This window comes from Neophocaena asiaeorientalis, unplaced genomic scaffold (genome assembly GCF_003031525.2).
Source record: "Neophocaena asiaeorientalis asiaeorientalis breed wild unplaced genomic scaffold, Neophocaena_asiaeorientalis_V1.1 scaffold114, whole genome shotgun sequence".
In the NCBI taxonomy this organism is placed as follows: domain Eukaryota; kingdom Metazoa; phylum Chordata; class Mammalia; order Artiodactyla; family Phocoenidae; genus Neophocaena; species Neophocaena asiaeorientalis.
In genome coordinates, this window is record NW_020173116.1 from 12,516,228 (window position 1) to 12,543,476 (window position 27,249).

At 40.7% G+C, this 27,249-nt stretch overlaps 1 protein-coding gene across 1 annotated transcript in view; it reads left to right on the forward strand.

Moving 5' to 3' along the window:
- Nucleotides 1-27,249, forward strand: part of TMEM182 (transmembrane protein 182) — a 224,632-nt gene that overhangs the window by 155,683 nt on the left and 41,700 nt on the right. The window contains exons 4-5 of the transcript XR_003003084.1: nt 11,143-11,269; nt 25,846-25,951. The gene's annotated coding sequence lies outside the window, so the exon portion shown is untranslated. The remainder of the gene's footprint in view (nt 1-11,142; nt 11,270-25,845; nt 25,952-27,249) is intronic.

The window sequence follows — 27,249 nt, forward strand, 5'->3', positions numbered from 1 at the left end:
GGAGTGCGGAGAAGCCAGCTACCACGGCTATTTAATCAGGAGTGTTTGTTGATTTGAGCAGAGGCCCTATGCTGTGAAATGAAAACAGAAAACCAAATTTTCTTGAGCAATCTTGCTGTTCCTGCTTCAGGTGCTAGGCCATTTCACTAAAGCAGCTCAGACGAGAATGTCATTAGTTCTTAAGCCCCAGGTGAATTTGCCACTGTTCCACATGATTAAGCCAGATAATTGTGTGTTGATAGCGAATGTGGTTGGTGAAATACAATTTCTAGGACCTTCCTAAACAAACACAATGTAAGAGTGAGTCAGAGTGCTGTCATTTCAGTCCTTTGTCACAGGTTTTGCACGGCAGACATCTCTGGTGAGGGCTGGCGGGTAATTCAGTGGCGATGGCCATCCCTGGGTTCTTAAAGGGGACCTGGCTTGGAAAGTGCATCACACATCATTCTGCATTTGTTTAGGAAAGGAAAAAAAAAAATCTCATTAGAGGGCCGGCTCCTACCGGTACCTTGTTTTGGACCCTGAATGTAAATGCTTACTTTAAGTTTGTTTTAAAAAGCATTCGTGATTTCAGAGATCCTTTCTGAAGTGTGTAAAAATACCGACGTCTCCAATGATAAAAACAACAACAACATCTGCCAATGGCAAAATATAGTCGACTTTCGGGGCCAAGTTTTCGGAAGCAGCCAATGTGTTTGCACGTGTGATTTTCTTTCTCACATATAAGTTTCTGTGGATACGAAAATGTCTATTTGTATTTACAAATCAGGTGTCTGTGTCTTCAATGACTTTTCCCGCACCTACATATCGAGGTGTCTGTGTCTTCAATGGCTTTTTCTGCACCTAGATATCAAGGCTTTTACCATTTGTGGTGTGAAGGTGGAAGGTTTTTAATTTGTTGATGGTGATGTTTGGCATGGGAACTTGGTGATTTTATTATCTATATTTTAAAAGCAAATTTACTTTTCAGAGGGATCATTTTTCCTGGCAATGTGTGCATTGTTTTATTTCCCCCTTCCCCTCAAAATTAAAAAAAAATGATAACATAGTATATTCTGATAGGTTTTTGCGTACAAAGTGCTCATTTGATCATTACGAAAGAGGACAGCCATTGAAATCCGAAGCAAAAAGAATAAAAGCTAAAAATGGAAGCCAAACTAGAAGGTCAGGAAAACAACAGCCCTTTGGCTGGTGTGAGAAAATACACACATCTGAAGTGGGCACAGCTGTGTGGTCGAGGGCTGGCTGCTAATGTGGGCGCTTCACAGTCAACAGCAACAGTCAAAATCACGACTGTGAAAAATGCACAACGAAGCCCCAGAGCCCTAGCAGGTATGGAGACAGGATTTCCTCTCTCACATCCCCACTTGAACACTCGCAGTGATGGAGAGGTCCTTGCCTGTGGCATGTAGGGTAGTCCTGTGTGCATCAGGGCTGCAGCATGGTAACCACCAGAGGACGATTGGAAATGCTTTGCCTGGTCATCATTTTGGGCCGTCACTCAGATGCCTTCCAGGGCTGCAGCCACCACCTCCACAGTCTCTGCTCCAGCTGCTATGGCCACATTGGGATCGAGCATGTCCCCCTGGTGAGTCCTTTCTTCCAGGCATCCTTGGATGGCTTGGTCTTCCAGCTCTTCCAAAATCTTCGTAAGATACTTGTTGCAATTGTTGTCCCCTTTGTCAAGGGAGGGGAAGAAAAATTTTGGAGGGTAGAAGACAGATAATCCAGGACAGAATTTTTTTCGAAAGGAGGTAGCCCTGTGACAGCAGAGTTGGTGGTGGGTTTCTTCTTTTCTGTGCAGTCGGCAAAAGTCCCAGTGGAAGTGGCTGGCAGCCAGAAGGGGGCGCAGCTGAGAGACCCTGCCTGACATGGTGCCTGTAACTCCTCCACTCATCCCTCCTTCAGTTAGAGCACATGGAAACCTGACGCTCTTCGTCTTAAACACTTGGGTTATCATACAGGCATGAAGAACCAATCACTGGGCAAGACCCAGCCTTGACACTGGGAAAGCACCACCCTAGGTGAGAATTCCCGGGATCAGCTGTGACTTTGGACAACTCACTTCGTCAACACGCTCTTCAGTTTTCTCATTTGTAAAATGGGAAACAAGGTGAGATTACATCTCATTTATTTACCTGCTCTGGAAGTCCAGGATTCTTTCTAAGTGATATTGGACCATTAAGCTTTGGTGGAGAAAGAATAGAGTTGGGAAGGCAGTGGGACTCCGGGCACAAGAAACTTCGAAGTAGAATAAAAGTATAAGATCCTAAAGTAGGATTGAGGGAAAATGCTTCATCGTGCATGATGTGGACTGTTCATGGCTGAGAAGGTGCTGGAAACAAGGGCAGCTTGCTAACCCTTGGCTGACTCTGCCAGCAAGATGATGTTGACCCTATCCAGAGTGGGAAAGCACCCCCTGCTTTCGAAGATCAACAAATTCAAGGAGATGAGGCACCTTGGGTACAAGGAAACCTTAGTAACAGCCTGAAGCCCTGCAGAGGTGTTGGAGTTATGACTAGAAGACAGCTTAGTTGCCAGAACAACAAGCACAGAGGAAGCTGGATCAGAATGCAGTCCAGGGGATCAGCGGGGACCTTTTAACACTTTAAAAATTAGGATGATGGAGAGAGAAAAGGATCTGTCAGGCTTGAGAACTCTGCCTAACATTCCAGCATCCTGAAAAATTCCGCAGTCTACATGGGGCCGTGTCGTGCTAAGCATAAAGGCGTTTTAAAAAGTAAGGTTAGGGCTTCCCTGGTGGCGCAGTGGTTGAGAGTCCGCCTGCCAATGCAGGGAACGCGGGTTCGTGTCCCGGTCCGGGAAGATCCCACATGCCGCGGAGCGGCTGGGCCCGTGAGCCGTGGCCGCTGAGCCTGCGCGTCCGGAGCCTGTGCTCCGCAACGGGAGAGGCCACAACAGTGAGAGACCTGCGTACCACAAAAAAAAAAAAAAAGTAAATTTAAAATATTATTGAAAATGGGACAATAGGTTTAAGAAAGTAGAAAGTAGTAAACGGTCAGCTCTGAAACTGGCGTTAGGCATGTTTGTACGGCTAGTTCAGATTTATGTCCATTTCAAAACACGTCTAAAAAAAGTTGCTGGTCTCCTTTATTTTAACTTCACAGGAAATCTTTCTGTTAAAGACTGTAGTGTATGGGTCTCTGGGAGCAGAGGGAATAAGGCAGTTGGCAAAGCTAATTCTGCCCGAAATCTTGAGCCTGACCTTCTGAAAGAGTGGTGACCAAGCATGTCCAGACTTGCTGCCCACTGCTTGCACACGTCCCCTCACCACGGAGCAGGGGCTGCTCTACCAAGTGGTAAACAGAGTTGAAGCTGGAGCCAAATCACCGGTCCAAGACCTTGGGTGTTTCCTTCACAAAGTGTAGCCCATGTTTAATGTGGAAAAGGGAGGGATGCAATTGTTCTCTAATGAGAAGCTGGGGGACTGTACTTGTCCACTGGGAGACGGGGGCTATAATCGCGTGATTTCTATTACCAGGAATGGCAGGGATGCTGCTAAACTCACCACTCTGTACACAAGTCATCTCTGGCCTCTCTCCCCAGCCACTTTGCCCCTCCTAGCCTTACCCATTTATGTCTATTAATGCCACTAAAATGGGGGGAAATGGCTGCATTTTCCCCCAAAAGAGTGTAGGGAGGGCTATAAATCAGAGACTAGGTAAGCGAGACTAAAACCCAATCCCATCAGCATGATTAGATTCTGTCCTACAAAGTACTTCATTTGAACATCACTCCTGTGAGTTCTTAGATGTAATATTTGTGGCTCAGAAATGCTTTTTCTTTGTTAAGTGATTGCAGCCAAAGGAAAGGAAATGTGTGGCAGCCAGCGTTTTAAAATGAACCATTGTGGCCCTTAGCATTTTATAAGGAATCATAAATTTCAGCTGACAGCTTATTTCTTGATTCCTTTCTAATTAGAGACTTAATAATATATATTTCTTGAAGGAGAAAGTGGCCTGGGCTCTTATGATGCCAGAATCTTTGCTAAAAGAAAACAACCGAGGCCAATGTCAAACCCACGATGGATTCAGTGCATCAGAGAGGTCCTGGACATCGTGCTACCAAATTAAGGGGAAACCAGAAGCATGTTTTAATACTTTTAAATAATTGTGTCTAAATAGCCTTGCTCACTCCTTAAACAGCTAAATCTTTTTAATGCCTCTCAAAAAGGGTTCCAAATGGATTTAAATGGGTTTGATGAATGCGAAATTTCCCTCTCTGCTTGTAACATTTCCAGAAATAGTACAATTAATTTGATTTGCCTATAGGTACAAATCATTAGTAAATTGGGTGCTTCTGTTTGAAGAGATTTCAGTCTTATTTAATCCTTTCAAATCAATGGGTTTTGGTCAAAAAGAATCATTCTGTGAATTTTGAGACATCAATCCTCAGTACTGGATTTTTCAATTGTTTTAATACTACACATCAGAAATTTCGTTAAACTGTCTAATAACTAGGCATCTCCTTTGTGATAAGGACTTTTCACGTGCACTCATCATAAGAGCTTCTCATGCTAGTAACAGTTCTTTAGGTCAAAATGTTTCAGGTTCTCTCTTGAAATTTTTTCTTTTATTTACTGGAGTCAGCTCGGCATGTGCCTGCTTGAATGGTTTACGCATCTTTCAGCAGGTCTCAGATGTCGGGATTCAGACCTGTCTCAAATAATCTCCTTATGATTTTATTCAAATGAACCCTCCAAAACTATTCTCTAGGTGTTTAGGCAGGAATTGAGCCTTGCTAAGGATGAGAATGTGCTCACCTGGACGCTTTGGAATATTTTTGGGAGAAGCCTTTCCATTAGGAAATGCAGTCATTTCATGCTCAACGTCAGGGATCCTATGCAGAAAAACAGATATCTGCCTGAAAACACTCAGTGGATGGTCATTTTCCGTTACCATAAATGGGAAAAATTATGGCCTTCCATGTGAACACAAAATCCCGAGCTAATGTCCTGAATACAATGCAAGTACTCTAAGTGTCCCACATAGCTGTAACAAGCCACTGTGTTAAGATGCACAATGTAAGCTCTACTTCCAGATCACTAATATATTACCTAGGCTGTTAGCCAACAGTTGTTTTTACTGCTGCTCCATGGCCACTCTTACCTCCAACATTTAAAGCACGTGTTCTTTCTGATGACACTTGGTATGAATTTTATCACAACTACCCATGATTCTGTGAGTTGCATATGGACTGTAATTCAAGACTTTTCTGCATATTGCTTGGTTATGCAATTGCTTGGTATGTTGTATTGAGTTTGGGGGATATAAAAATAATACTTCTATATGAACTTTTGTCAAAAAACTTTATATTGGAAGACGAAGATAAGTTATGTAGTTTTAAAATTAAAAAGCAAAAGAAGGATTGCTTCTGGCCATGCTGAAGTAACCAACCGGCACTCATGCCATAGATACCTAGAAAACTAGACAAACTCCATGAAATGATTTTTTTAAAGACACTGAACACCAGGCACTGCAGGACTAGGATACTGAAGAAGAGGGAAACAAACAAAGTGAGTGCTATGGACGCCCCAGTTTGCTGCTTGGAGTTCTTTAAAACTGGAGTGTAAGGAGGAAGAACTTAGGCAGAGAGGAGTGGCCTTACTGAGCTGACAAGACAGAGATTGTAGTACAGGTAGTTTCATGTGGCTGGAATTTTCAAAGCAGAGTACCACTGAGGAGAGAGAGAGGGAATAGGGAGAGAGAGGGAGAGGGAAAGAGAGAGAGAGGAAAGAAGAGAGAAGAGAGAAACCCTTACAGGAGTTTCCTCAAGACTTTCTATGTACTAAACTGTACATGCATAGAGTAAAACTCCATGATCAGGGCAAAAAAATAATGACTAGTGAGTTGTAAGCTGAATACTTCCAGAGCTCACACAGAGCTGGGAGGCAGTCACATTCCAGCTGGTCTGAGTGAAGAAATTCTGTTGCCTTTGCAGGGCCTTCAGTAGAGACCTCAGCAGAGTGAGGTCTTGTTAGTATGGCTAAACTGCCCTCAATAAAGACTACTCTAGGCCCACCCTGATATAGCTTAAAAACAAGCTTCCAAAGCAAAAAAACAACCTGCTAATAACTGTCTGCCAGAACAAAGCTCAACACTTTACATAAAGGCCACAAAATCAAGCACTCAACAATGTAACAACCACAATGTGCAGCATCTAATACAATTACTAGACATTTGAAGAAGGGGAATGTGGCCCATACCTGGAGAAAAATCAGTCAATAGAAGCAGACACAGAAATGACAGAGATGATGCAATTAGCAGAGAAGAAATCTAAAATGTTATTATAAGTATATCCAAGAATTTAAAGGAAAGTCATGAGCACAATGGAGATAGAAATGGAAACAGTAAAAAGGAAGAAATTGAAACCATAGAACTGAAAAACACAATATCTGAAATGAGAAATTCACTGTATAGGATTAACAGCAGATTAGACATTGCAGAAGAAAAGATCAGTAAATTTGAAGGCAAGACAATAGGAAACAGTGAAACAAAGTACAGGCGTAAAAAGGCTAAAAAGTGGACCGACCTGAAAGACAATACTAACTGGCCTATCATATGTGTATTTTGAATCCTAGCAGGAAAAAGAGAGAAGGGTGCTACAAAATAATTCAAGAATAATGGCCTAAAATTTTCAAGTATAATAAAACTTATAAACCCATTGATCCAAGAAACTCAAAAATCTCAAGTAGGATAAACAGTTAGGTACATGGTAATGAAATTCATGAAAACCAGTGACAAAGTCAAAAATTTTGAAATCTGATAGAAAAAAAATGCATATTATATTAAGGGGAGTGAAGAAAAGAGTTAGTGCCAATTCTGTTAAGAAACTATGCAAGCCCAAAGTCAATGAAACATTTTTTAAATGCTGAAAGAACAAAAAATGTCAATGTAGAATTCTACATCCTGTGGGGAAAAAAAAACCCCTTGAAAATAAAGGTAAAATAAAGACACTTTAAGAAAAACAAATGCTGAGAGAATTTGTCATCAGCAGACCTGCACTACAAGAAACATGAAGGGAAGTTCTCTGGGCCAAATATAAGTAATACCAGATGGAAACTTGGATCTACACAAAAGAGTGAAGAATGTCAAAGATGTTAAATATATGGGTAAATGTTAAATAGTATTTTTTCATTTTTACAGTTATTTAAAAGATAATTGACTGTCTAAAGCTAGTAAACTAATAACAACATATTGTGGGGTTTCTAACATATGCAAAAATATGTGACAAAAATAGTACAGAAGTTGGGAAGTGGGAAAGAGAAGTGTACCCTTGTAAGGTTCTTGTGCTATATGTCATGATATAGTATTATTTTAAGGTAAATAAACTCTAAGATAAAGATGCATCTTTTAGATGCTAGAGCAATCACTAAGGGGCAAAACAAAGAGAGATAACTAAAAACAAAACAAACAGACGAGCAAAACCAAACAAAACAAAACACTACCAAGAGTTATACTACCAGGAAAATATTCAGCAGAGAGAGGTTTTGCTGGGTATATCTGTAGATGGATTTATTTGAAGTGTTTGTTCACAGAGTAAAGTTATCTTTATTTTTAAACTCTTTCCACAAAAATGTACGAGTGCTACTACATGTCTGCTCGTTGCTGTAGCAGGCAAAGGACTAGAAAGGGCAGAATACCCCACGGAGCTTGGGCAGCTCACAAGGGCTTTCCTGAAAAAGAGTCAAAACTTCATGTGGTTTTGTTTAAATGAAGCCTGTGGAAAGAGGGAGTCTTCTGAAAAAACAAAGCAAAGTGAACAAATAGCACCATTGTGTTTACTTCTGGTTGCAGGAGGGACAGGAGTGGTCTCCTCTGAGCATTCACTCCCGCAGGGGATGGAGCAGGGTGGGAACTCTGGGAGCCTGTGGACCCTGCGTGCCCCTCCTTGTCTGACGTTTGGCACAAATGTCCAAGGAAGCAGCTACGGCCCTTCAATCACGTGATGCAGTTAAGCTTCTTCACCAAGGCCCTTTTCCACCCCTCCATCTCTATTGTGTGATGATGTCTAAGGTAATTAGGACAGTCGTGTGGTGATCTTACTCGAGCCATTTATTTTAGTAAAATTCCCTTATTGTGGACTGAATGTCTGTGTCCCCAGAAGATTCATATGTTGCAGTGCTAACCCCCAGTGGGACTGTTTTTGGAAACGAGACCTCTAAGGAAGTAATTTGGGTTAAATGAGAGGGCAAGGGTGGCCCCTGATCCAATGCGATGAGTGTCGCTATGAGAGACACATGAGATGTGTGTGTGTGTGTGTGTGTGTGTGTGTGTGTACACTGAGGAAAGGCCATGTGAAGGACAACAAAAAGGTAGCTGCCTGCCACCCAGGATGAGAGCTCTCACCAGACGTCAGCCCCGCGGGCAACTTGATCATGAACTTCTAGCCTCCAGAACTGTGAGGAAATCCATTTCTGTCCTTTAAGCTCCCCAGTCTGTGATAGTAGTTATAGCCACCTGAGGATACTAATATATCCCTGAACAATCTAAGCAGGGCATTTTAAAACCATGAGACTCATGTCATTTGTGACCTCGCCAACTGAAGTTCGGGGAAGGATTGGTGCTTTTCCCATCGCTCCTGGGGTCAGAATCGTGTTCCCCTCCATCCGGGCTGGGCCTTCAGTCACCTTCTCTCAGCAGTCAGGCTGGGCCATGGGACTACTGGGCACCAGCCCACTGAACCTGGAGAAGATGCGGTCCCAGGGAACTCCTTGCCTTCTCTTCCTTTTAATTACTTTTTACCTTTTCATCTTAAGCGCGTATTGTTTCCGCACTATCGTTCTGCTTTCCCGGCCTGTCAACATGCTCCAATCAGAAGCGAGTTGTGTTGGTGTTTCTTGCCTGTAAACTGAAGTGCAGATTTTACATGTGCTAGGTTATTTGAGTTTCCCCACCCTTATCTCTAGGGAGTATTTCCTGGTAATATGAAGAGACACTTATGAAAGGATTTCATAGTTTTCAGTCTTGGCATCTCTTCCTCAAGCTAGGTACTTTTGCAAACAGTGACCAAGTAAAAACAAACAAACAAAAAAACCAAAGAAAAAGTTTTTGAATATTCTTTCCATTGACTGTGTTAAAAAAAAGACCCTCCCTCTGACAGCCAGTTCTTAGCATAACATTCAATATATAGTAAGTGTTCATATAGTAAATGTTCAATAAAAATCAGTGTGTAGGGAATTAATACATTCTAAAATGAACTGTCATAACTGTCTGAAGCTCAATTTGAAAGTGATGATTCTAGGGAATTCCCTGGGGGTCCAGTGGTTAAGGCTCCACACTTCCACAGCAGGGGGCTCGGGTTTGATCTCTGATCGGGGAGCTAAGTTCCCGCAAGCTGTGTGGCACGAGGCCCCCCCGCCACCGCCAAAAAAAGGGATGATTCCAAATCATACTGTCCTTTATAAGCTTTTGAAATTCACAGGTTAAGAAATATTTCGATATTTAAATTAAAGCTTTTTCCCAAGGTAATTTTCCTACATGGTGAAAGAAAAATCTTTAATTAATTAATTTGACCTCCATAAAAACAAAGAGCAGTTGAGCTTTTCCTAAGCGAGTCCACCTAACAGGACTATGTGGGTGGATGCATGGGACCCAGCGCACGTTTCCTTGGTTCATCGCTGACCCTCACTCGTCAGGCTCACTCGTGTGAACATGGGTCCCGGTCACCACTGTTTGTGTGCCTGCTGGCTTTTCCTTATACCATAGAACTTCAGGGAAAATAGCAAGAGATCCAATGTCCTTCAGGAGATGACTTTCGTTACTAATGCCTGACGAGAGGTTTTCAAAACAGACATTTTCTTTTGAACCATCCACTTGTACAATGTGTATTATTCCCCCACGTACACACACACTTTCTTTGTCCCTAACTTGTTGGCCCTTACTCCACCTGCAATAATCCATTAACTTTTCAATGTTGGGAGGTATAGGTAATAAGTTAGAATAGAAGCTACCTCTTTGGATATCATAAAGCAAAGCTTCCCGTGTCAGGGTTAAATGTTTATTCTATACCCTAACGTGATGTAACCCATTGATGTTTTCAAATGAACGCTGCATAGGGGCAGCCCTACAGCAGTGTCTGGGAGGGCGCTGGTTGGATTTCATGTGAAATGCACAAGCCTGAGTCTTCTTTGTAATAGCAGATGACATCTTCATGTTTTAAAAGGTCTTCTGTCTTGATGGAAGGATTAGAATATACAAGGCAAGAACATGTGTTAAACCCTTTCTTCTGACAGTGAGGGAAGTAAAATGAGGGAAGCTAATTAGTTTATAGGGTCTCAGTTTCGTTTCACTGCTCACATCCTGGAAGGCCTGTCCTCAGAGGTATGGAGATGTCACAGGTTGCCCCAGGTCACAGTATTGCCTACATCAGCAGTCAGGCTCAAAGCATTGCCTACATCAGCAGTCGGGGTCAGAACAGTGTTTACAAAAAAATGCCAATATGGGAAATGGGTGCTGTGGACCTTTCTCACTGGACATGCTTCCACACCCAAGTGCGTGTCTCTGCCATGTCCTGACTTGCATCAGAAAACCAAGAAACCAACAAATGGTTTCACTTTCTTTTCTTCCCCTTCCCATTTCGAATCCCAAAGTTTTGGTCCACATGACCTTATTTTGCAGGAAAACAAAACAACAACAAAAAAAACCTTTGCAAACCTGCCAGGAGACAGAGAGGCAGGAAGAATATTAAGCAAGGAAGAACACTTTTGAGTTGAGCTGGCAAAAGCCACTGTGTTTGCTGGAGGGGAGCAGATTAAAGCGATCTGAACAACACTTCATTTCCCTATGGGGCCTGCCTATATGAGAGCAATTCAAGGTCCACTGCACAGAGCGATGGAACGTCCCTTCCGCACCAGCCTGCCCCCTGTGGTCTTTATCAAATTTAAATGACCTGTGCCCACCAGGACAGGTGTATACAGTTGTACGTGTTGGCTAGGTATGCCGCATCTTAGATGCTGGTAGACTTCTTATGCATGAAACTATGGATTGGTGGCTCAGGATACAAATTATGTTTTAATATGATCAGCAAGGTTTCAGGTAGACCCCCCAAGGTTCCCAGCTTTGGGGCTTTGACTTGTTTTTGAGCTCAGAATCCTGAATACTTCTAAAATCCATCTTCCAGGTACAACTCGGATGGAATGACTCACCTAATAAATCGTCTTGTCAGGGAGTCGGAGAACTGCAGTGTAGTGTTAGACAGCCACCGGCCACCTAATCAGAACAACAGTCCTGCCCTGCAGCTGATGAAGGTAAGCACCGTAATGCACTCAGTCCAGTGGGAAAGTTCCAGCTCTCCACACAGCTGGGATTGAAACCTTCCCTGTGATCACTCACTCTCAGTGGAAGGTCTCAATCCTTTGCATTGCCGCGTGTGGGATCTCTGGATGCCCCAAGAATCCGCCACCAGCTAGGACAGTCTTTATTTTTCCTTCCTTTTCTTTTCTCATCCTTTTTTGTTGCTTTCCGAAGGGGTCTACAAGGAAGGGTACCAGTAGCAGGAGGCCTGTGTCCTGGCTGGAAAGGGTGTTGCAAACACATTAGGAGTTTGGGTGAAGGTGAAAGTTGTCAGGCTGTGAAAAATGGCATCGGTGTTGGCTGACCTGAAATAGGGCTGTAAAGTTCTATTCCTCACAAAGGCAAGATATATTATTGCTGTAACGCCATTATTCCGCTCCATCACTTCTAAACCTTGTTCCCATTATCTACAAGTTAAATATAACCCAACGTAAAAACAGGAAGGACAGCGCCGAGTTGTCCGGCTTAACAGCACACACTTAAAACATAATAGAGCACTTGTTACTGTATTTTATGGAACGGAAACTCCAAATGTAAAGATGTATTAAGGAAATATCTCAAAGTTATTAGGGAAGGATATTTACAATTACAGATTGCTTTATATTATGCTTTTATGAACATCTCAGGAAATGAAATAGCCCTCAGCTGTAGAGAGTGAAGAGCGAGGTAATTTTCCTTAATACGGGTGATAAAATTAATCTGATTGAAATCGCGGGTGATTATTTCTCAGAATACTGAGTGGCAGTACAATCACTTACACTCTTTTATATTTTTTTAGTCAAAGCTCGGGTAGATGAAAGCTAATTACAAAGTAGTGATGTGAAGCGCTAAGGAAATAGTTTGTATAGCACAGAACAGGCACGGCTAATTGGGGTTTGTGATTACACAGATTGTTGTTAAGGAGAATTAACTACCAGCAGTCTCTCCTGCAAAGCTTCTCATCAAGGCAAAGTAAAAATAGACACTGGATCTGTTATTTATCTAATTATGCCTTGAATATTTTCACAAGCATGTTACACACTCTCAAATGGTTGGTTGTTCAAAAACTTTCGGTCCCACGCTGCTTGTGATCAAAGTGGCAATATGAATTTTTTGACACCGGGCACTCCCCAAATCACTTTCCCCAAATCCCTGTTCACAGGGGACGTCCATTGAAGCCTTCGGCGTGGGGAGGCTGGGTGGGGATTACTGCACCTGCTGTTACAGAGGATGTGATGATATGGGGCGGTCCTGTGTGATAGAGCCGTATGGATACCTAGACGCCACCGGTTCAACGTGTTTATATCAGAGGTGACCTTATCGCAGGCAACGTAGTAACTTCAGGAGAGCTTTGAGGCCTTCAGTGGGTAAAAATGAATTCATTAGAAAGGCACCAGATCCCCTTGACCTATAGCAATAATGTATTGCCTCCTTCTCGTGGTCATGCTCCTAGTCCTTATATGTCCCTGAAAGCCCTCATTTATAGGATTTGTTGAAGCTTGTATCAGAATCCGTTGAAGAAATAATTAGTTCTAATGACCACCTGTTTAATCAGTCTTCCTTCCTTCCTTCCTTTCTTTTTCTTTCTTTCTTTCCTTCTTTCTTTCTTTCCTTCTTTCTCTCTCTTTCTTTATTTCCTTCTTCCTTCCTTCCTTTTTCTTTCTTTCTTTCTCTTTCTTTCTCTTTCTTTCTTTCCTTTCTTTCTTTCTTTCTTCGTTCTTTCTTTATTTCCTTCCTTCTTTCCTTCCTTTCTTTCTTTCTTTCTGTCTGTCTTTTAAAATTTTTTTGCCACACGGCATGTGGGATCTTAGTTCCCTGACCAGGAATCGAACCCATGCCCCTTGCAGTGGAAGCTGGGAGTCTTACCCACTGGACTGCCAGGGAAGCCCCTAATCGGTACTTCTTGAATTGAGGGCCAGGACAGTAAAAACTGCCGGCAGGAGCTCAGGCAGAAGCCCGATCACATGCTCGCTACCCCGTCTTTACCTGTCTCCCTCCTACTCTGTGAAGCCCGGAGCCCTCTCATCACCAGCCCAGTGTTTTGCTGTCCTGCCATCCTCCCTCCCTTTCAGTCCTGCACTCCTTCATTTAACGATTATCGAGGGCCTCCTCCAGGGGCAGGACCCTGGCTCCTCTCCAGGAGGGAAAATCGCCTCATCACTCGCTTTTGTAAGATCATGGGGATCTCACCCGTCTGCTCCTGGCCTTGCTGGCGGTGGCTTTGGCAGGCTACTGTGAGCCCGTGGGACGTGTGGAGGGATGGAGAAGACGCCTTGAAGGCAAAGCTCTATGAATCAAACAGTTGTAAAGGCAGTGCCGTAAGTATGCCATTCTGAAAGGCACTTCCTAGAATAATTCTGCCTCAGATGAAATGCAGATTTATTGACAAGGTGATATTTTCTGAAGACAAGGTGTCTTCTGGAAGCCTTATTTGAATGGTGACAAACAGCATCTCTCAGGATGTGAGCAGGCGCGAGAGTAAGTGCTTAGCGTGGGAGCGTCGCTGTTTGGCTTGGGGATACCCCTCCGCTGCACAGACCAAACGTAATAGCTTCACAAATTGCTTTAATAGACCGAAGACCAACCAGCAGCATGCATTAGTAACACAACTTAGAGATCTCAACTCCTGCTTATTTGCTTATGGTTTCTTTTCTTCTTTCTCACTGGCCTGCTTTTTGTTTAATCTTCATAATGAAAATGACCAAGTTGCTTTGGGAAATTATGCACTCGGTTTAATTTTGAACGTGGGGAGAGCAGGAGGGAAACACACAGTCTCTCCTTCCTTTGCTCTGGTTAGCATCTGAGAAAGTTCTCCTTGTGTGGATAAATATAGCTAGTTCCTAAAATTGAATTTCCCGCATTCTTCTTCTTAACAGTTTTGCTATGACGAATATGCTAGGCAGCAGTCTGTGGATGATGTCTGCAATTTCACTGCCTTCCTATGTGAAAAGAAGATAAAAATTATATTATATGGATGTATGCAAATGACAGAGGCCCTGGCTTTGTGCTTCAGTAATTCTTATATGTGCCTCTTCCTTGTACACTTCAAATGACAGGTACTGGAAATTAAATCGTTTCCAATAAAAATCCTGTAACCGAAATGAATCCCCACTGTATAATTAGGATATCTCGACCATAAAATGTGATCATGTGTCTTCCATTTTTGAAGAAACCCCTCCCCCTGATCAGCATTGATGGAGCCCTGGACAGATTAGATCTTTAATTCTTATGAAAGAGACATAATACTCATCCTTTACGATGAGCCTTCTGTTGGGGCCACAGCCTTAAGCTGACACTGTTCCCAAGGCTCAGAACTGTGTCCCATGATTCATATGAGAGACAGGAAATGAAACATAAAGCGGGGGGGAGGTCTCTGCATTATATTAGACACACATGGAAGAAGTATCGTCTTCCCCAGATGCCAAGAGGTACCTCCAACATCTAACCCACGAAGATGGCCCACTTTGGTGTGTAACGTCTTGGGGCCACTGTGGGGTGTCATGGATCCTGAACTTCCCATTCTTACCATCTGATCAAAACAAAATCGTAACTTCAGGCTAACATCTCTCTACTCACTACTAATGCAGTGTCTCTCCCAACATGGTAGAGGCAAGGTGTAAAGATGTGGGGATGAGAAACCAGGATTCAGATCCTGGCTGGCCCCCTGGCAGGTCCCTAGCTGGGACTCCTTGGCCAGGTTATTATTGGTTCCAGTCCCCATTTCCCCACCTGAAAAATGTTGACGGCAAGAGACCTCTATATGGATCAAATAAGTTAGCCTGCCCAACAGCTGTAGAACCTCTTTGTTCTGGTTTGCTCAGACCTTGGAGGATGGTTTTAGGCCAGAAGATGGAGCCCCTCAAAGTTTTACTATTCTTTAGATGCAGGCAGGTCAGGTCAGCGATAATGGATACACAAGGCAAGCCATTTAGAAGAGAAAACGCCATCAACAATGATGAAGAAACAGAAAATTTTAAAAGAGAGAGAAGGTACTGAAAATTTGTTAGCAAAGCTCATGAGCTGTGAATCCTCTAAACTGTCAGCATAACAATGAGTAACAGTAGTTTGGTTCCAATTTTCTGTAATTTATTTATAATATGACGAGCCCCCTGTCCCTTGTCAAAAAAATCTACAAATCACTCCTAAAACACAAATAATCGTCACATTAAGAGGAACAAATTATAACACTGAAATATGTCCTTGGGCTGGAAACAAGGAAACAATGTAAAAGAGGAATTGCACACTACAAAAATATGGCCTAATGATACGTATTAAAATAATTACACATAGTTAGCAATTCTCCTCAGATAATTGATTGAACTTGGTCCCATGACTGTCGAGTTTGCCAGCTCTCTGGATATTTCTGTTTCAGAGGATTTTGACATTGATGTCATTTTTTTCTCCTCACAAAGTGGGGGGAAAAAGAAAAGGAAAAGTCAGAATTTGCTCATAGACTTAGATAAAACAGAAATTCAGCCCATAGATGCAAACACAAATTTTTGTAAATGTAAAAGAAAGACAGATATTTAATATCTGGATTAAAGGTTATTTACTGAATCTCTGGACAAATATTATACAATGTATTCTAATCTAGAAATATTTTAAATTCAATGATGCCAGATTCACTGTGATTATTGTTATAAGAGATGTCTAAATATATTACAAATATTCATATAATACCTCAATGCTAAGAATTTTATGTTACAATATTTTGTAGTTTTAAATACATTCCAACTTAATATTCCCTGCCTGACTACTAGGCAATTGTAAAATTTGGAATTTAAGAATAACAGTGAATAAGTTACAAATAGATGTAAGCATTGCCCTTTATGTAAACATAAAATATTATTCAAACCCAGAGAATAGAAGTAACTACAGAACTGTTTTTTTTTTTTTTGACTATGTATTTCCTTTCCATATGCATGCATAAGAATCTCCTAACATGACTGGATGAAATTATATAATAAATATTTTTAATTGATAGATTTCTTCCTGTTTATATCCAAAGATGAGTAAATATGCTGAATATAAAGTTCTCTATCATATCTTAGATTTTTAAAAAGTGGGTTAGAAAGGCAATATCTATTCAATGTATTCCTTTCTACCAATTGGTTTAGAAATGAATATTTAAAAATATTCATTTAATTTAAAATTTTAATTATTTTAATAGAAAATAAAATTTTAATTTAATGAAATAAATACTTAATAAAATAAAACAATTTAATACAAATTTAATTGTTTTAATATAAATTAAAAATTAATTTTAAAATTTTAATTTAAGAGTCTAATTTAAGATTCTTAATTAGAAGTTACTTTAAATTTTCTGACATTAAAATTTTTGCTTATTCTTAATATTTGAAAAATATATTCTCCATAATTACCATTATATGGCAATATTCTCATGGAAAGACATTTCACACTGAGATAAATGTGATGGGTTAGAATTGCTTTTACTGAGCCCATTAAATTCCTTCCTATTTTAAAAAACAAATTGCACAAAGAAATTTAAACTTTCAATTTACCATGGCCTGTAAAGTATCTTTAAAAGTACACCGATGACTGGGTTGTAATGACAGAACCCTGAACATAGCAACAAAATTTTGTCATGGTTTCTGTTTAATTTTTTTTTTTTTAATGGCATGATGGTGGCAAGACAAAGGATTCAAATTACATTTTCAGATAACGTTAAGACATTTAACTGGACAGCAATCTAAATGTTATACAGTGTGCATCTTTCCTCCCAGATCATAAGCAAAAAGCAAGAACACTTATCCTGCAGGTACCAAGTTAGCAAGACTTCCCAGATTCAGCACAAGGATCCAGACCTCAGCTTGAGGTAAAGCCCTTAGTAGACTCTAATTCACTGTGTCCTCCAGAGGGGTCAAATATTATGTGTCCTAATCCCAGGTAAGCAGATGCACAAGGACCTCAAAAGTTAAAGCCTGAGAAGGCAAAGAATAAAGTCTCTCCCCTTGAGCCTAGGTAATTATTTAATAAACATGGAATGAAATGTCTGTTCAGTGTCAGGCAGTGGGGTGGGTGATGGGAAAGACTCCTGATTATGAGACAATGAAATGTGGTCCCAGAGGAAAGAGGGAGCTGCTCTCTGTGGGTTCTAGTCTGGCGGGGAAGACAGGTGTGCACACAAGAACCAGACCCAGAGATTCAGTCAACACTGTAACGTGACACCATAACAGAGGCACTGATATGCACAGTGAGGTTATTTGCTAGAAATTCTAGAGGAGAAGACATTTATTCCACATCTTGAAAAATGAGCTGCTAGGGTGGTGCTCTGAATTCAGCTTAGTGATTTGACAGAGGAATGCACAGCCCCAGCTCTGCCCCTTCCTCCCGCCATTTTCTTCTGAGCAAGCTGTGTGGCTGACAGGGTCTTGGTGCTCTGGCCAGGTGTTGGGCCTGAGTCTCTGAGGTGGGAGAGCCTAGTTCAGGACATTGGACCACCAGGGATCTCCCGGCCCCACGTAATATCAATTGGCAAGAGTTCTCCAGAGATCTCCGTTTCAACCCTAAGACCCAGCTCCACTCAACGACCAGCAAGCTCCAGTGCTGGACACCCTATGCCAGACAACTAGCAAGACAGGAACACAACCCCATCCATTAACGGAGAGGCTGCCTAAAATCATAAGTTCACAGACACCCCAAAACACACCACTGGATGTGGTCCTGCCCACCACAAAGACCAGATCCAGCCTCATCCAGAACACAGGCACCAGTCCCTCCACCAGGAAGCCTACACAACCCACTGAACCAACCTTACCCACTGGGGGCAGACGCCAAAAACAGTGGGAACTACGATGCTGCCTGCGAAAGGGAGACCCCAAACACAGTAAGTTAAGCAAAACGAGAAGACAGAGAAATACACAGCAGATGAAGGAGCAAGGTAAAAACCCACCAGACCAAACAAATGAAGAGGAAATAGGCAGTCTACCTAAAAAAGAATTCAGAGTAATGATAGGAAAGACAATCCAAAATCTTGGAAATAGAGTGGAGAAAATACAAGAAACATTTAACAAGGACCTAGAAGGACTAAAAAGCAAACAATGATGAACAACAGAATAAATGAAATGAAAAATTCTTCAGAAGGAATCAATAGCAGAATAACTGAGGCAGAAGAACAGATAAGAGACCTGGAAGATAAAATAGTCGAAATAACTACTGCAGAGCAGAATAAAGAAAAAAGAATGAAAAGAATTGAGGACAGTCTCAGAGACCTCTGGGACAACATTAAATGCACCACCATTCGAATTATAGGGCTCCCAGAAGAAGAAGAGAAAAAAAAAAAGAGAAAATATTTGCAGAGTTTATAGTTGAAAACATCCCTAATATGGGAAAGGAAATAGTTAATCAAGTCCAGGAAGTGCAGAGTCCAACACAGGATAAATCCAAGGAGAAATTCTCTAAGACATATATTAATCAAACTATCAAAAGTTAAATAAAAAGTTAAATAAAGTTTAAAGTTAAAAGTATTAAAAGCAAAAGGGAAAAACAACAGATAGCATACAAGAGAATCCCCATAAGGTTAACAGCTGATCTTTCATTAGAAACTCTGCAAGCCAAAAGGGTGTGGCAGGACATATATAAAGTGATGAAAGGGAAAAACCTACAACCAAGATTACTCTACCCAGCAAGGATCTCATTCAGATTCGATGGATAAGTTAAAACCTTTACAGACAAGGAAAAGCTAACAGAACTCAGCACCACCAAACCAGCTTTACAACAAATGCTAAAGGAACTTCTTCAGGGGGGAAACACAAGAAAAGGAAAAGACCTACAAAAACAAACCCATAACAATTAAGAAAATGGTAATAGGAACATATATATCAATAATTACCTTAAATGTAAATGGATGAAATGCTCCCACCAAAAGACAGAGACTGGCTGAATGTATACAAAAACAAGACCCATATATATGCTGTCTACAAGAGACCTACTTCAGACCTAGGGACACATACAGACTGAAAGTGAGGGGATGGAAAAAGATATTCCATGCAAATGGAAATCAAAAGAAACCTGCAGTAGCAATTCTCATATCAGACAAAATAGACTTTAAAATAAAGACTATCACAACAGACAAAGAAGGACACTACATAATGATCAAGGGCTCAATCTAAGAAGATATGACAATGTAAATATTTATGCCCCCAACATAGAAGCACCTCACTACATAAGGCAAATGCTAACAGCCATAAAATGGGAAATCGACAGTAACACAATCATAGTAGGGGATTTCACACCCTACTTGCACCAATGGACAGATCATCCAAAATGAAAATGAATAATGAAACACAAGCTTTAAATGACACATTAAACAAGATGGACTTAATTGCTATTTATAGGACATTTCATCCAAAAACAACAGAATACACTTTCTTCTCAAGTGCTCATGGAACATTCTTCAGGATAGATAATATCTTGGATCACAAATCAAGCCTTGGTAAATTTAAGAAAGTTGAAATCATATCAAGTATCTTTTCTGATCACAATGCTATGAGACTAGATGTCAATTACAGGAAAAGAACTGTGAAAAATACAATCACATGGAGGCTAAAGAATACACTACTAAATAACCAAGAGAACACAGAAGAAATCAAAGAGGAAATCAAAAAGTACATAGAAACAAATGACAATGAAAACATGATGACCCAAAACCTATGGGATGCAGGAAGAGCAGTTCTAAGAGGGAAGTTTATAGCAATAAAATCCTACCTCAAGAAACAAGAAACATCTCAAATAAACAACCTAACCTTACAACTAAAGCAATTAGAGAAAGAAGAAAAAAAAAAAACCCAAAGTTAGCAGAAGGAAGGAAATCATAAAAATCAAATCAGAAATAAATGAAAAAGAAATGAAGGACACAATAGCAAAGATCAATAAAACTAAAAGCTGGTTCTTTTAGATAAACAAAATTGATAAACCATTACCCCAACTCATCAAGAAAAAAAGGGTAAAGACTCAAATCAACAGAATTAGAAATGAAAAACGACAAGTAACAACAGACACGGCAGAAATACGAAGGATCATGAGAGATTACTACAAACAACTATATGAATCGTGATATACCATATTAACAAATTGAAGGATAAAAACTATATGATCGTCTCAACAGATGCGGAAAAAGCTTTTGACAGAATTCAACACCACTTATGATAAAAACTCTCCAGAAAGTAGGCATAGAGGGAAACTACCTCAACATAATAAAGGCCATATATGACAAACCCACAGGCGACATCATTCTCAATGGTGAAAAAATAAACCCATTTCCTCTAAGATCAGGAACAAGACAAAGTTGCCCAGTTTCACCACCATTATTCAACACAGTTTTGGAAGTTTTAGCCACAGCAATCAGAGAAGAAAAAGAAATAATAGGAATCCAAATCGGAAAAGAAGTATAACTGTCACTGTTTGCAGATGACATGATACTACACATAGAGAAGCCTAAAGATGCTACCAGCAAACTACTAGAGCTAATCAATGAATTTGGTAAAGTAGCAGGATACAAAATTAATGCACAGAAATCTCTGGCATTCCTATACACTAATGATGAAAAATGTGAAAGAGAAATTAAGGAAACACTCCCATTTACCACCAACAAACACATGAAAGGATGCTCAACATCACTAATAATTAGAGAAATGCAAATCAAAACTATAATGACATATCACCTCATACTGCTTAGAATGGCCATCATTAAGAAATCTACAAACAGTAAATGCTGGAGAGGGTGTGGAGAAAAGGGTACCCTCTTGCACTGTTGATGGGAATGTAAACTGATACAGCCACTATGAAGAATAGTATGGATGTTCCTTAAAAACCTAAAAATAGAACTACCATACGATCCAGCAATCCCACTACTGGGCATACACCCTGAGAAATCCTTAATTCAAGAACAGTCATGTACCACAATGTTCATTGCAGAACTATTTACAATAACCAGGACATGGAAGCAACCTAAGTGTTTTGACAGATGAATGGATAAAGAAGATGTGGCACATATATACAATGGAATATTACTCAGCCATAAAAAGAAAAGAAATTGAGTTGGGTGTAGTGAGGTGGATGGACCTAGAGCCTGTCATGCAGAGTGACGTAAGTCAGAAAGAGAAAAACAAATACCTTATGCTAACACATGTATTTGGAATCTAAAAAAAATTAGTTCTGAAGAACCTAGGGGCAGGACAGGAATAAAGATGCAGATGTATAGAATGGACTTGAGGACATGGGGAGGGGGAAGGGTAAGCTGGGATGAAGTGAGAGAGTGACACGGGCATATATACACTAAAATGTAAAATAGATAGCTAGTGGTAAGCAGCCGCATAGCACAGGTAGATCAGCTCGGTGCTTTGTGACCCCCTAGAGGGGTGGGATAGGGAGGGTGGGAGGGAGATGCAAGAGGGAGGAGCTATGGGGATGTATGTATAGTTATAGCTTATTCACTTTGTTGTACAGCAGAAACTAACACACCACTGTAAAGCAGTTGTACTCCAATAAAGATGTTCAAAAAAAGAGCTGCTAGGAGCACAAGGAGAGAAATGGCATTCCAGGCAGAGGTTGCAGCCTGGACACAAGCTCAGAAATGTGAGAAAGGACACAATGATTGTTGAATGAATGACGCATAGTTTTGGATAACTATATTGCAAACTACATGTGGACAAGTGGTCAGATATGACCCTAGGGGAAGGGTTATGTCACATCGTGGAAGGTCTTGAAAGTCAAGCTGAAAAGTATAGTCTTCCTAAGAGCAGCAGTGACCAGCTGAGCTTTCGCTGAAGCTGCGAGCATGGATGGATCTTTTGGCTGCTCTTGTTTTTGCTAGTTTATCCATCTACTCAGGTAGTCAGTCAGCTACATATTTAACAACAAAGCCGGAGCACCCACTAGCTGCCAGACCGTGATCTAGTTGCTGTGGATATAAAAGTACATCCTGGATCAATTATTGGATCTCTGTAGTAGTCATTTTCCCCCAGCTAGCAGACAGTCAAAAAGGAGTGGAGAGGTAGATTCCCCAGATTCCATTTCTTATTCCTTGCTCCTGGAAGACGATACTTCTCTGCCCTTTACCATTATGTGGTGTTAATTAGATCAGTTCTGGCCCCTGAAATGTTAGTGGGAATAATGCACGTCACTTCCAGACAGAGACAATGAAATCCCAGGCACAATTCACTTCTCTCATCTCTCTTCTGCATGGTGAATGTGGATGCCTCACAATTGAAGCAGACTGGATCCCTGAATCAGCAGATGGAGAACAGCTGCCCTGGAGGAATGTCTGGATGCACAGTGGACATTGCATGAACAAGAGATAAACTTTTATTGTGTTTACCACTGGGATCTTGGAGTTGTTTTCTGTGACAGCCATAACCTGCAATGTAGGAAGGCATGCCTGTTTCTTAACCACCGGGCCCCAAAGCACAAACATCACTTCCACACACATTTTATGGGTGAGAAGTCATCCCTAGGCCTTTCTGGAGGTTGTTTTGTAAAGGCCACCCTCTTCCAGCAACATCTCTACACTTTGTCTAGGATGTGGTTATACTCCTACTCAGGCTGCTGGGAATATCAGCTACTGGAGGCTCGCAACTGGTTCTCTAACTGGGCATTGCCTGCAGCTAATGCATGGCTAATGCAGGGATTCACAAACCCAGGCTCCTTGAATTAATTTGGGACAGTTCTGGAGGGCTGTCCCAGCTCCAGAGCTCTATAGGTTCAACTGAGAGCTCAGTTGCAACTGTATGATCTGTCAGCTTCTCTCTCTACTGACTCCTCCTCTCATTGATTAATGTTATTATCTCTTCCAGATTATTTTTCATTTATTAGATCATTTAATGATAGTATATTAATGTCATCTTTGTTTGTTCGTTTCTCTTAGTGTTATATAAATGGTAGTTTATAATTAATATGTTTTAGTAAAAATGTATGTGATGCCTGTAAGCTTTTAGGAAGTGAATTGTCCCTGGGATTATATCTCCTTTGAGAAGTGTACTTTTTAGAAAAATTATCCCTTGCCTCTTTTAAATTTTTTATTTTATTTTATCTTATTTTATTGTTTTTTGGCCGCACTGCACGGCATGTGGAACTTCTCTGACCAGGGATCGAACCCATGCCCCCTGTAGTGGACGTGTGGAGCCTTAACCACTGGACCACTGGGGAAGTTCAAATTTTTAATTTTGAATTCAGTTTTCTTTGATGTTGATACTGCAATTTCTGATTTCCCTTTATTGCACTTGTCAGATCTATCTTTTCCTAGCCTGTCACTTCCTTCCATTTTTTACATCTCTCTGTATTTGGTGTATTTTTCCCAAGAAATACAGTCAGTCCTCTGTATCAGTTGGTTCCATATCCACAGATTCAACCCACTGTGGATAAAAAATATTTGAAAAAAAATTTCAGAAATTTCCAAAAAGCAAACCTTGAATTTGCAAGCCTGCAGGCAAAATAGTTATTTACTAGCATTTACACTGTATTTACAACTATTTACATAGCATTTACATGGTGTTAGGTATAATGAGTAATATAGAGATAATTTAAAGTACACAGGAGGCGTGCATAGGTTATTTGCATATACTGTGCTATTTTATATAAGGGACTTGAGCATCCCCAAATTTTAGTATCTGTAGGGGTTCTGGAACCAATACCCCAGGGATACCAAGGGATCACCGTACATGGCTGGAATTTGGTTTTTGCTTAATAAAGCCTTTTTATCCATAATAGAAAGTTAATTGATTGATGTTTTTTATTATAATGTTGCATTCAGTTTTACTTGTGTCATCTTTGTGCTTTTTGTTCTGTGTGTGTGTCCATATGCTTGCTTGTTATATCTGTTTATTTATTTTGGAATACACATATTGGTTCTTTTATTTTCATCTTCTTCACTATTCTGAAGGTATATGTTCTGTTTTCTGTTTTGTTTTGTTTTTAATATTCTTCAAGACATAAAGCCATAGTTAGAGCACTTGGCTTTGTATTCCACTTCTGATGTTTGCTAGCTGTGTGATTTTGTTGAGTTGCTTGCCCTTTCTCTGACTCAGTTTCCTTATCTGCAAAACAGAAATAATAACAGATAATTAAATGAATGATACACATAAAGTTCCTAGAAGCATTACTAGCACAACATAAGATATCAATAAATGTAATACTTTAAATTATAAATATTATCCTTATGGTTTTATTGCTCTCATTTTCAGAGTGAAAGCAAAACGGCATATTTTTAATTCTCTCTGTTCAGGAATACCACCTGTGGAAATATTTTTAATTAATTTTGCCTCAGTAAGGTGAGCAACTGTAAATCAGTCTAGCTAGGACTCTTCCATCTCTTTGATTATAGTTTCTCGTCTATTTGCTTTCATCTCTTCTTCAAGAACAGAAACGATGTCTGTACTAATCACACTTCCTTTCTTTAAGCTTTTCTTGTGCTTTAGAAGAGCTTCTCAAATTTGTCCTATCACTGATTAGATCCCTACCTTAACGGTTCTGTTCTTTATTGTATTGAATCTGGATTTTATTTTAGTTTGCATTTTTAGCTTCCTTGTTAGTCCTCTTCATAAAAGCCCCTTCCCTTTTCATTTTGCTTGATTTTATCAGTTGTTGTTGCTTATTAACGTGACCTGTCCCTCCTCACTGTTCAGAGCTCCTGATTTATAGAGGCCTGTCTCCTCACTGCTCTTGAGGATTTGGCTTGAAGTTTCCTTCTAGTTGCTGCCATGTGGCATTTTTACTGAATGTCCTTCCTCTAGATACTCTTCTGTTTCCCTTGTTCTTCAGGTTGGGAATTTTTCTGTCTCACTAATATTATTTCTGTTTTCTTATTTAACCATGCTGAAAGGTGGGGTAATCCACCTATATGGTTTGTTCACAAGGTTGATTTTTCTTGGCTGCCCTCTCCACCCACTGGGGGATGACCGGAGCTCCGCAGGCCCGCAGTGGAAGCCTGGTTCTTATTAAGACACTCCCATTCCAGTTCCCTTTTTCAGTTGGCGTTCCTCCAACGGCAGCTCTGCCCTGATGTGGGGTGCCTCCTCCCACCTGCTGCTTGATTTCCTAATAGATCTGTGTTGTCAGAGACGAAAACAGCATCAACCACTTCTAAAGATTCTGTGCTTTCTGCATCTGCCCACCTTGCTCGACTTTCAGGAACTATATTTCCTAAAACATGGACCACACATCTACCCCACCAGTGACATGATGCCTCCCTGCTTGGCAGTTATTCCCTGGGGGGGTTACAGTCTCTGAAAGGATCTAGACAAGTCAGGGTCAGGGAGAGAAAGAAAACCAGTACTCTGTCCTCCTGAGAAAGGACCAGGAGGCAAAGCCTGACTATATTAGGGTCCTTAACCTTGATAACTTGTGTCGGGGAGGAAGAAATTCTCCTCTATCCTTCTAGGTTCTTCTGGCTGGTCTAAGAATTGAAATTGACACGAGATCTATTAGCAGGAGAAAATCCAACAAAAGTTTCCAAGGACCTAGCCCTACAAATATTTTCTCCTGCTAATCTAATTTTAGAAAAGAGAAAAACTCATACCCATCTTGTTTCCAGCAGACCCTGCAGGCAGAGGTCCAGGAGGCTGATGGACATGGTCAGACTTCTCACCTTCTGATGGCTTTTGTCAGGTGTTCCAGCATCTCTTAACTGCAGCATCTTTGGGGTGAGTAGTGTCCAGACATTAAAATTACATCCCATCCTCGTCGCCAGCTATCGGGGAGGAAGAAATTTCCTCTATCCCCTTATGTTCTTCTGGCTGGCCTAAGAATTAAATTGACATGAAGCAGATTAAGAGGAGAAAATCACACAAAAAATTAACAACATGTATACGTGGGAGAGACTCAGGAAAACTGAGTAACTCTCCAAAGTGACTGAAACCCTCACCTTAAATACCGTCTTTAGCTAAAGGCAAAGGAGGATGTTGGGGGTAGTGGTTTGGCACTTCAAAGGGGAGGGAGGTAATTGACTTGACGTGGAGATGGAACAGCAAGTGTTTGGTAAATAAATGCTTTCTGGGCCAGGCAGAGACAGTGGGACACAGAGAGAACTCTGATCTCAAAGAGTTTACCCCACCTTACCTAGCCCTTGTTTTTTTGCAAGTATCTCTGATGATAGTCTATTCCAGGAACAAGCCCTCTATCTAAATTCTTTACGCAGCTAAGGGGGAGGTAAAAGAAAGACTTCCTGGGCCTTTGGGGCTTTGATTGCTTTCAGATCAAAATAATCCACATGCCAAAGAGACATTTTGGGGTGGCAAAGTTTGCTCCCCTACGTGGGCATCACTATAAATTCTTGGTCTCCAGCCACAACTGGACCCCCATCTCTGTAGGGAGAGGCTGATGCAGAGGCCACAACAGTGAGAGGCCTGCGTACCGCAAAAAAAAAGAAAAAAAAATGCATATCAAATAACCTCAATCACTCACTTACAAAATTCCACAATAACCCTCCCCATAGCAAATGGCTTAGGATAGTACACAAGGTCTATCATCATGGGACTCCTGCCTAATTTTCTCTTCTTTCTTCTCCTGAATTCCCTACAATCACTCAGAGATTGAAAGTAGTTGACTTCCCAGAAAATTACTGTTAAATAAATGTAAAAGACTATTTTGCAATCAACTTTTAAATTTTACGTATGGACCATTTCCAAGAATTGCTGGAAAGTTTTCCAAAAATTTAAACATTTTGAAGTTTTTACCTGTCAAGCTTCTCATCCACGTTTTTGAATGTTTTCTATGAATGTGCCCCAGGTCAGTTTTTTATTTGTTTTTATGCTTTTGCAGCTATTTCTTTGGCTCATAGTAAAACAATCATGCCAGTTTGGATTTTGGAGGGGGCGGAATTTAACCCTATTTTAAGTGTTTTCTCTAACTTTAAGTAAGATCTCTGAAACTAAATAAGCCTAAAGTAAATATTTTATGCTAGTTCGCATGTTGTTAGCTACTGTTGTACTAAGTTTTTTTT